The sequence below is a fragment of the Lissotriton helveticus genome, chromosome 1_1 (genome assembly GCF_964261635.1).
Source record: "Lissotriton helveticus chromosome 1_1, aLisHel1.1, whole genome shotgun sequence".
NCBI lineage: Eukaryota > Metazoa > Chordata > Amphibia > Caudata > Salamandridae > Lissotriton > Lissotriton helveticus.
This window is the reverse complement of record NC_136057.1, coordinates 1,209,217,950-1,209,229,001: the sequence shown is the minus strand read 5'-3', so window position 1 is coordinate 1,209,229,001 and position 11,052 is coordinate 1,209,217,950. Positions and strand designations below refer to the sequence as shown.

At 46.3% G+C, this 11,052-nt stretch overlaps 1 pseudogene; it reads right to left on the bottom strand.

Annotated features, from left to right (window-relative positions):
* Positions 1–9,379: 9,379 nt before the first annotated feature.
* LOC144781201 (5S ribosomal RNA) lies at positions 9,380–9,498 on the bottom strand (annotated as a pseudogene).
* Positions 9,499–11,052: the final 1,554 nt, after the last annotated feature.

Below are 11,052 nucleotides of genomic sequence, written 5' to 3'. Positions count from 1 at the left end.
CAATCGCTCTAAGATGTTCCAGGATCCGTAGTTTCAGAATGTTAATGGTACTCCCTATATATATATATATATTACCGCTACACTTCTCCTTTACATCGGATTTACATCCTTCAGGAAAAAAGCACTTCCGGGGGTCGTTTGAGTCTTTATTGACACAAAACAAACACAGCAACAAACAGGCGCGTTTCGGTATAAACCTTCTTCTATGTTTACTGAAGCGCCGTTAAGACACGTATTTAAACACACACTTGTTCAACAGAAATCAACAAGGGACAATAGTAACTCACCACTGCCCCTGCAAAATAAGCGCCACCTTAGAATGTCAAAAATACGTCAGGCAAGATAATCATGCAGCATCATATATCAGCGCTAACACAATTCATAATACAATTCAATGAAGCCCATCGATGGGCAGCTATCATCTTTGATTAGCGCTCACAATAAATATTAAATAAAAATATTTAATACACAATCCTTGTAATCCCCTGGTTACCTCAGGATTGGGCCAGCTAAGAACACTGCACACTCACGCTTCCTCTCAACAGAGATAAGACCGGTATATTGGTTGAATCAGTTTTATTCTGCACCGTACAACCTGATATGACTTTAACAGGAAGCAAGCCCACTCTGTGCCCCGTTCCTCTTTGTTCCAACCGTCCTCTGCACGAACGCCGGTCCCGACATTCACCAACAGAGGACACCGTGCTAAGCAGTGGCCGACAATGCCACTCGATCTTACTATGAGGTGGATGATATTCCCCAGGTCGTCCTCCGCATGAGTGTCGGTCCCGACACTCTCCAACGGAGGGCTACACGGAAGGCACGGATCCTTGAATTTGCGGGGTTCGGAGACCTCGCACTCGAATCCCTTGAATGGGGACAGGGGCTAGGGCAGATAATGCTGGGAGCTAGGTATATACAAAGGGAGCGTCTCTCACGCTCGATAACCCTCAGACGGGGACTGCAACAAGTTCCAAGGGAGCGTCTCACACGCTCGATAACCCTCGAGCGGGGACTGCAACAAGTTCCAAGGGAGCGTCTCACACGCTCGATAACCCTCGAGCGGGGACTGCAACAAGTTCCAAGGGAGCGTCTCACACGCTCGATAACCCTCGAGCGGGGACTGCAACAAGTTCCAAGGGAGCGTCTCACACGCTCGATAACCCTCGAGCGGGGACTGCGACAAGATCCAAGGGAGCGTCTCACACGCTCGATAACCCTCGAGCAGGGACTGCACAAGGTAAGTTCCAAGGGAGCGTCTCACACGCTCGATTACCCTCGAGCGGGGACTGCAACAGGGTAGGGTCACAGGGAGCGTTTCTCGCGCTCGAATACCCTCGAGCGGGGACTGCACAAGGTAAGTTCCAAGGGAGCGTCTCTCGCGCTCGAGAACCCTCGAGCGGGGACTGGTGTAACAACGGCTTACCGAGACTGAAGCTCTCCTTTCGTCTGTGCACGTCTGGTCAACCCTTCCGTTCAGCGTATGAGTCCAGTAACCTGAACCGGGAATATCCGACGCCGCGTCCTGCCATCCTGTTTGTTTTATGGCGGCGCCTGCTTCCGTCCCGCACGGAGCTTCCTGGGATTTGTTCAGGGCGAGGGTTTCATGGGAATTGTAGTTCCGGTCTCGTTTCGCTCGTTTGCGGTACTTTCAGCGATTTTGTGTCCTAACAATCCTGCCCTGTATGGGCTGGCAACAAATGGTGATAAGCAAATCAACAGAGTCATTACTCATAATCTTCTGTCTATTGTGGGCAGCATACACATACTAATATCTATATATTTACAAGAAAAAGGGGATAGAATAGAAAAAATTGAAAATAGGAAAGAAGAAAAAAAGAGAAAACAGAGAGAAAAGAGATCAATTCAGTAATTCACAGAAGTTCATTCAAGATTAATATACAGAAATATAGGGTATATACAGAGAGATAGGCAAGCAAGATAGTAAGCATCTGGACATCAAAGAAACAAAGTTCATCAGAAATGTCATCTTTTTCAGAATCAGTCCAAATGCTAAAATACTCAGACCTACTCTAACAGGTTCCTCTACTTGCCAATGATACAAGCATAGTACAGTCACTCTCCCAGATGGATGGCCAATTCCTCACTACAATTAAGTCCCAATGGAGTCTTGGTTTGCAGATCAATAAAGTATCTTGACTCCAATCTACGGAGCCGCAACAGTCGATCCCCGCCTTTTGGATTACTAGGTACATGATCTAGCCCAAAATAGCTGGGTAGATCCCTGTTGCGCTGATGTATTTTGTCAAAATGGCGTGCAACAGGGTAAATTTCATCTCCCTTGGCAATGGCCCGCATATGTTCTAATATTCTTATCTTCATAGGGTGAATGGTGCTCCCTACGTAACGTAGGCCACATGGACATGTGAGGCAATAAACACTACAAGGAGGAGTGCAGGTAAGAAAACCTTCTGATGGTCCTCCGTACACCTACATTTGGAATTATGTAAGTAAGGACTCTTTTACTGGTCTTGCAGGCCTTACATTTCCCACACGGGAAAAACCCTTGTAAAGGACCAAAGGCCGATTTGGGGGTATCAGTTAAATAACTGTGTACTAGGTCGTTTTTTATTGACCTTGCCTTCCTAAAAGTTATTAAAGGATTAGGAAGAAGATCAGTGCCCAGAACCTCATCTGTCTGTAATATGTGCCAACTTTTTCTTAAGATCTTTTTCAAGTGTGTGGCACTCTTCAAGAATGTAGTGATGAGGCGAAATTTCCCCCCACTCTTCAGTGAGTCCTTCCTGCTAGTATCCTTCATCTTCAAGAGGCTTTCTCTTTTGAAGATGTTAGCCCTATTGAATGCTTTGTTCAGGATTTCCTAACTGTAACCCGTGCCTTGAAACGTTGCATACTGGCCTTGGCTGCAATCTGGAACTCACTGTCATCTGAACAATTACGTTTTATCCTAAGAAGGGGATACTTCTTATAAGATTAGTGAGGTGACTACTCGAGGCTTCCAGCACAGAGTTCCCCGCTGTCGCCTTTCGGTACAGTCAAGTCTTCAATTGACCAGACTCCACATAGATATTTACATTCAGGTAATTGACAGATGTGGTGCTGACTTCACCCGAAAATTCCAGATTAACTTTGTTTCTATTTAGGACCTTGATGTAATCCCTAGCTGTTTCAGGGGGCCTGTTCCACACGATAAACAAGTCGTCTATGAAACGATGCCACCCAACAACTCTCTCAGTACAATCTCTGTTTGCCAACCCCCAGGCCACCTGCTCCTCCCACCAGCTAACGAACAAGTTTGCATAGCTGGGGGCGAAGCATGTGACCATTGCTGTACCAGACATCTGTCTGTACAGCTATGTCTGAAATGCAATATTTTTTAGGAACATGAATGGCTATTGACATCCTTAAAACATTTTGAAGAATATTGAGCTGCATTTCCTTTACATGTATATATCTCTCAGTTTAAGATGAGCATAGATACTGGATAACTACAGGGGAGATGGCCTGTATGATATCAACTTGATGCCTTTTCCTTGTTAAAATATCATGTTACTTTATGTGCCAATACGTTTGATCCATACTTTTCTACATGAGACCAGAAATATAAATGATAGCCGAATTGTGTAATCTGATATATGTGTCTGCTCCCTTAATCCCGACTTGGGTATACTTGTAAAGACCAGTCACATCCTATATATGTATTCCTTTTGTAGAAGTGACAAGGTATAGTCTATAGTGAATGTATGGATACAGGTCGACATTAGTATTTATGTGTCAATAATGTTTTTACTATATTTGTCGTCATGTATATAGGGATTTTACCAAAAAAGTTGTTTGTGGATAACTCAGGCTGATGTTCCAATTCAGAGGTCAACATTAGATTTTCAGGGGTTCGTTTTTTAATTGTGGGAAATTTGGACCACACTGTTGTGAATCAAGAAACAGTATTTTCTTGGTCAATAATACAGTCCGGATTGACGTGGAGATTGATTTCAGGGCAAACACAAGGTATATTTAATTGTATGCGGGCAGTGGATTTTACATAATTAGGGGCGCAATAAAGTTTTTTCAAAAATGAAGACGCGTGAGGTAAAAAAACACTCGGACTATTATGTGAAGTTTTGGGTGGCCGTATTGGTGTTTGCAAGTTTACAGCTACGTAAAATTTCCTGATTAGTACAATAATTGGTTCGCATAGGAATATAGACTTTGCACAAACTACGGCAATACGGTGCTGTTCAGAAATATCACTTAAGACATTGTTTCGCTGCTTCTTTTGTCCTTCTTTTAATATAAATACTGCCCGAGAAACTAAGATGGCGCTTACTCTGAACGCCGTTTCGATGCAATGAGGAGTACCCTCCGATACTTTGGTAAGTGAATATACGAGTTTGTTTGTTTGCCACACAGTATGGCAGGAATAGTACAGTATCTTGGTATGATCGAGGATATGTAGATGTTACATGTGTCTCTATTTTGCGGGACTTATCAAATATATATAATCTTCATAGTAGGCAGTAGCCGTCAAGGATTAGATACGGTTCCGGTTTTATGTTGGTATGGCATGGAAGCTAGAAATATGCACAAAATAAATAAAGTTCGAATGAATGGATACCGTGGAAGTTTTACATATTGGAATATGCAAACGCGGGAAATTTGAGATTTATGTTTCATATCAAATGATTAACTAGTAATAATAGTTGTGCGTATGAATTGGAATAGGGATGACATTTTACAGAATATATTTATAATTTACAGGATATACATCAATAGAATGTTTATCTTTCACTTGGACAACTGAATGGAATATAGAGCGGTAAGAATGTTTTTTATCTGATAATCATTACACTTTTAAATGTTACAAGATCCCTCAATATATATAATGTTCAATTAGTGATATTAGGTTATTATTTTCAACAGAGCTGTGTCACCATTTGATACAGCATAATTTGTCTTTCTGCGATACGGACTAGTTGGCAACTTTGGAATTTAAGGAACATCTTGATAGGTGAGCAGAATTTGGAACATCAGCATGGGGTTTTTTCACTTGATGATTTTTGGGCTTTCATTTTTTCCTTCTTTTCTTTTTTATCTTTTTCTCTAAAGGTGTTGCACTATGTACTGTCATTTTCTATGTAGTAGAATTGATCTAGGCACTTCGTAACTTAATGCACATTTAACATGACCCTTTTACTAGGAATAACTCCCTCACCGAGAATTCACTCTGTGATTTACGTTTGTCACATGGGTGATATCGTGGTGGTGTTTTAGGAACATACATTATGATACAGTATGTTTTTTTAAATTTAATTATAGCCCTGAAGAAGTCAGAGATGGGGATGCATCGTTATTGGCGAAACACGTGTTGGCTTTGGATGAAATGTTGAAGATTACCATATATGATTGAAAAGAAGATTGTATCTGATTTAATGAATAAAATCACCATAAAAGAAGATTAACTGGACTTCTTTATACTCAGAGTAAAGTTGTGCTCAGGATATTCTTTCTAATTTTCATTTTGGACTGGTTTACTGGTTCATATCAGGGGATACAATTGGCTGTCCCTGTCTATGGGAGCACACTGTGATTGTGGACTGTTTTTGATTTGGGGAATGTAAATATTATCTTTTGCGCAAGAAAGGTTTGCCACCTTTCTATTTTTCTGACAAAGCAGAGCAGGGCCACACTGGGGAAACAAAAGCAGCCCTGAAAAAAAGGATTTAAACTAGCCCTGCTCCCTTCACCTCCTCACGCTAACTCTGTTGCCATATATTGATTCTCTCTCTCCTCTCCTTTCTCTCTTCCCCCTCTTTGATCGCTTTCTCACTACTTTCCCCCCATCCATCTCTTTCTCTATATCTTGAAACCTCGGTATGCCTGCTACAACTGGGCGCCAAACACAGATGCACCAGGGATGACCTTGGGCTTTTGAAACTGGCCTCCTAAGGGCTTTAAGCCACTGGGGAAATGCCCAGTAGAAGAAAAGGCCTGTCAAGCCCTGGAACAAAAATGTACATCATAGTCATGCACTTGCATTGTCTAAAGTCCATTTATTTGACCCAATTTGATCCGAATTAGTGCAAGATTGTCAGATAGATACACGCTCAAAAAAAGAAAGAGGTAAATTCTGCTTACCTTTTTCCGAGAAGTGCCTTCTCAAAATCATGTGCTCTGAGAAATAGCGGGGTAAATAAATGCCCTTCAGCCATTGCAAGGGCCTTAGAATAGCTGATGGCCTCCATGTTGAGCGAGCGCAGCTCTCTATGGTATGGCCTCAAACATGATAGAACAGACAAACGGCGCAGAAATTATTATTCCATGTTTCCGAATTATGCTATATGCTACACATTCATTAATGCTCAGAAGTACAGCAGGTACTGTATACAACATTATTTCTTCAAAAATGGGTCAACAACTCTGTTCTGCAGATGCAAAAAGGGATCTTGTTATGGTAAGCAATGCTCAATTTGAGCCGGTAGTTGCAGGTAGGGCCCACCACACTGATTTCTGGGCATGCACTTATTTTTTGGCCCTTATTTTTTTCCCATCAGTCTTTGACGCAGGATAAGAGTTAGAAAAACACAAAAGGGGGTACGGAGGATGAAAAGAAAGATGGGAAAGAGTAACAATGGGAGAAATCAGTGGGGAAAAAAACATGCAGATGTGAGTTTGAGGGTAAAGAAATGTCTGGTGATGGGTTAAAGATGAATGAGGGGGAATGCCCCGGTTACTTACCTGTAATCTTCATTACCCGGAGTATAGTCTTCCTCGCCACATGACTAAAAGTGAGCTTCAGCTCCACACCAGAATCCTCCAAAGCAAAAATGTCAGCCTCCCATGCCTCCCATCCCTTCCCAATATGAATTGAAATGAAATGAAATACCAGTATTTGTAAAGCGCACAGCTAACTCAGAAGGGGTGTCCCGGCGCTGGGGGCCCTCGGGAAGATTAAGCGAGCTATTGTCCAGAGTCACATGGTGTTGGGCTGACCTGCTGCCGGTGCTGGGATCGAACCGTGAGACCAAGATTCCAGCATTAGTTGCCTTGACCGCTGCGTCACACCTCTTCCAATATGGCCCACCCATTACACTCTTGACCTCTACCAACCCTTCAGCCTGAAACTACCAAACATAAACATGAAGCCGATAGCCAGACAGGGAGGGACGGAATGGGAACTCATGTGGCAAGAAATTCTATACTCGGAGTAATAAAGAATACCAGTAGGTAACCAAGGCATTACCTCTTTGTAAGTCTTCCTCGCCACATGACTAACAAAGTGAGTACATAACAAAGCCAAGCGGCTTCATGGAAACACACAAGAAACGAACAGACCAGAAGGGGACGCCCACAAAAGAGGACAAACACAAAAGACCAGACGAGTGGAAGCACCACCCAAGAGAGAGGCAACCACGAGCAGGATGAGCCAGCCGGGGACAGAGGAGTACCGGGAGGGCCAAAAACCCGGACCCCAGAGACATGTACGGCAGCCAGAAAATCCGCCCGAACCAATGTCGGAAAGAGGATAGAGAGGGCACGGAACCAGACCACACGGAGCCAAAAGCAACAACAAACAGGCCCCAGAACAGAATCAGCAAGCCGGTTTAAACACACCAAGACTGCCCAACAGACAGCCAAAAGCGTGAGGGGAGCATAGCCCAGACAGTGGAACCGAAAAAACAGAGGATATCCCCACCACAGCGACCCAACAAAAAGCCATAGCAGAAAAGAGACCCAGTCCACCTGAAACACAGCCAAAACCATCAGAGGAACGGGGCAGCGGAACCAGATGCAATCGAACAGACTGCCAGGAGCAACAAGATCGTATGTAGGTGCAAAAGGAACCCAGCACGCCAACCGAACAACCAAACAAATGAAGGTCGCCACAACCCTACCCGCAAGGATATAAACAGGTGGGACATGGACCGCAGACACACAAAGGACCCCCCAGAAGGGAGCGTGACACCAAGGAGAGAACCCAGGCAGGCACAAGGCAAAATAGACCCATGAAGGCGCAGGAAGTGACTCTGAAGAGACCTGGCCATAAAGGGAACTCAACTGGCCAACAGCGGAAAACCCACAAGGCCGCCCACCGAGCCCGAAGAGCGGAAAAGACCAGGCCCAATGCCAAGCCACCAGAAAGGAAGCGAATATCTACTAGAGACCACCATGCAGAAGAAAGCACATAGAGTCCGGCAGGGAGGGGAATGCAGCATGGAGGAGCGAGATCACCCCGTACAGGGACCAAGCAAACCATCCAAGTAACGTTCCTCAAAAAGGAAGCGAGCCGCCAAATTGAGCACCCGGGTGGCCATACAGCCAGCCAACAACCAGGCCCCGCCTAGCCGAACAATTAAAAACCAACAGGAACAGGAACGCACAGGGAGGGAAAGCCACAGGCAGAAACAAACCAAAAGTAAAAAGGAAAGAAGAGCTGGGTAAAACGAGCGCAAGCAACGTCAACACCTCCAGGGAGCAAACCCAAGCCAGCAGGCCCCAGCACACCAAAACCAGGGACAAAGAGGAAGAGGATGCAAATTCCACACAGGAAGTGCAGGGCCCCACCCCGGAAGGAGAATGGGGAAAACCCAACAGCCCAGGACAATGAAAAGCACAGTTAGAACACATATCACTTGGGAAAATTTGAAAACCATTGCAGAAAACAAGCCCATGGCCTGTGCACAAGAACGGCCATCGAGCCAAAGCTCCACGGCCAACACTAGTAGCAGCATAAACCAAGGGAGAGGCACCCAGGTGAGCACCACCAACAGGTCAAATGCCCTGTTGAGGCCAGATAAGCCCAGACCCCCGTAAGCAACAGGGACCAGAGTAAAGCCCCAAGCAGAGAGGCAGGATGACCATTCCAAACAACTAAAGGGGCAAACAGAAGACAGCAACACCCGGCACACCCAGGTAGTCCCCCATACAGGTACAAAACAGGCCTGACCCAGTAAAAATACTGAGATAGACGAGAACTGATGCCCTCATGGAGGCTTTCGGCCCGGCAAACCTCCTGTGAACGAGGCAGGTGAAAAACTGCCCAGAAAAACCACAAGAAGCCCCCGCAGGCCAGGGGAAATTCCCAGAAACACCAAGGAATGGTCGACAGAAGCCAGACGGGAAACCCGCCATCAGGTGTACCAACCGACCCGGTACAGACCAGGAACCCAAGCACGCCCCACAGGACACCAAAGGCTGTCAAAACCCGGGAAGGGGACACCAGAACAGAAAGACCATCGGCCGCATCAATAGGCATGGTGGGAAGGGAGACACCAGGACAAGAGCAGGGCCCCCCACGGGAACAGGCGAAGCAGGGAATGAACCGGAACCCAGGAAGGCCCAGAAGCCTAGAGACCAACTGGACGGGGAGGACCCACAAGGGACAGAACTGGGGAACTGAAGCCTACAGCACCTGGTATTCCCAGTTGGACACCAATCCAGGTACTAACTAGGCCTGACCCTGCTTAACGTCTGAGATCAGACGAGATCAGGTGATATTAGGGTGGTATTGCCGCAAGCTACCCAAAACACACCCTGTGGAAGGCCCCTACCAAGTCAGACAACCCCAACTCAAACAGGGGGGGAATTGCACGAAACCAGCCGAAGGCGGACAGGTACAAGGAGGAAGGCAACCAGAAACTGGAAAACCAGAACAGGTTGGGGAAAACACAAGTACCCTACAGGTAAATTGGAACCGGATGGACAGGACCCACCGGAGAATAACCAGCAAGACAGCCAAAAAGCGATCCCACAAGAACAGGCCAAAACGCACACCCCAGCAGAGGTGTGCGCCGGACCCCTGGCCCGACCAAGCAGCCACCACCCAAAGGTAGAAGACCAACCAAAGTGCCGCAGCACTACGGACATGAGCTGGGGAGCCCAGTAAACAGACAATCGGTGACAAACGGAGCAGCCCGGCAGTGGGCAAGACCCAAGGAACCATGACAGAGGCCACCAAGGATGGGAGGAGAGGCAATAGAAGGCCCTAACAGAGCCCCAATCCCCAGGAAGGGAGGAGAAGCACGGCAAGGAAGGGGGCGTGAGAGCCGCCCGCTGAGCCAGGAGGCACTGGAAACCCCAGGTGAAAGCAGCACCAGGGACCGACCAGGCCAGAATCTGCACAACCATGGAGAGCAGGTGGGAACAGGATGGACGGACCGAAAGCCCAAAGCCTGGAAGGGAAGAAAGAGTAGGGACAAATACAGCAAACACCACGAAGCTGCGACCCCGCGATACACTCCCAAATGCCAGAAAAAACATCTGGACATGAACAGACAACCAATAGGGCAAATGGTCAAAGTAAGTTCAACCACCAGGACAAACAATGGCAATTTCCACAGCACCACAATAAGCGCGGAGCACTACCCCATGGAACCCTTCATGGAACCCAATAAGAAATAAAAACTGCTAGAACACCAGGAAGGGCCCAAAGCTGTGACATGCAGCGCACATCAGAGGGTATGTACAGCACCCAGAAGGTTTATAACAAAACATGTCTTACTGTCAAGCGCATATTCACCCTGAACAGGGTATCTCGGCACTGAATAATAGATAGATATTGGCACCCACGCAATTTGGTACTTCGATCTCAGGTGGATGAAAAGGCAGAGGACCCGCTGGGATTGAACGCGACACTAAGGGGTCGAAGATGGGCGCCTGCAGTGGATGCATTAGTCCACTGAGGCACCAGAAACAACAAAAGTAGTATAAAAACACAAGTTGCCATCAGCCCCTGGGCCAAGAAGCAGGTTCGTATTCCCAGTCCATAATGGGGGGGAATCAATGAGTAAACTGCACCCATATCGGAAAAATAAATCGCTAGTAACAACCAACGAAAACTGAGAGGCAAACACAGACCTTCCGCAGCAACAGGTGACAGAGACCCCCGGACAAGTGAAACATATACACAATGAAACAACACTCACCTGGATTCATTGTTCCCGCCTTACAGCCCAGGGCCAACAGGACCCAAAAACAATGACATGTAAGAGACCGAAAAGTGACAGCAGCATAAGAGTCGAAACGAGGGCTCCAAATAGTACTTGCCCAATACCATTGCCAGCTGTAAATCAG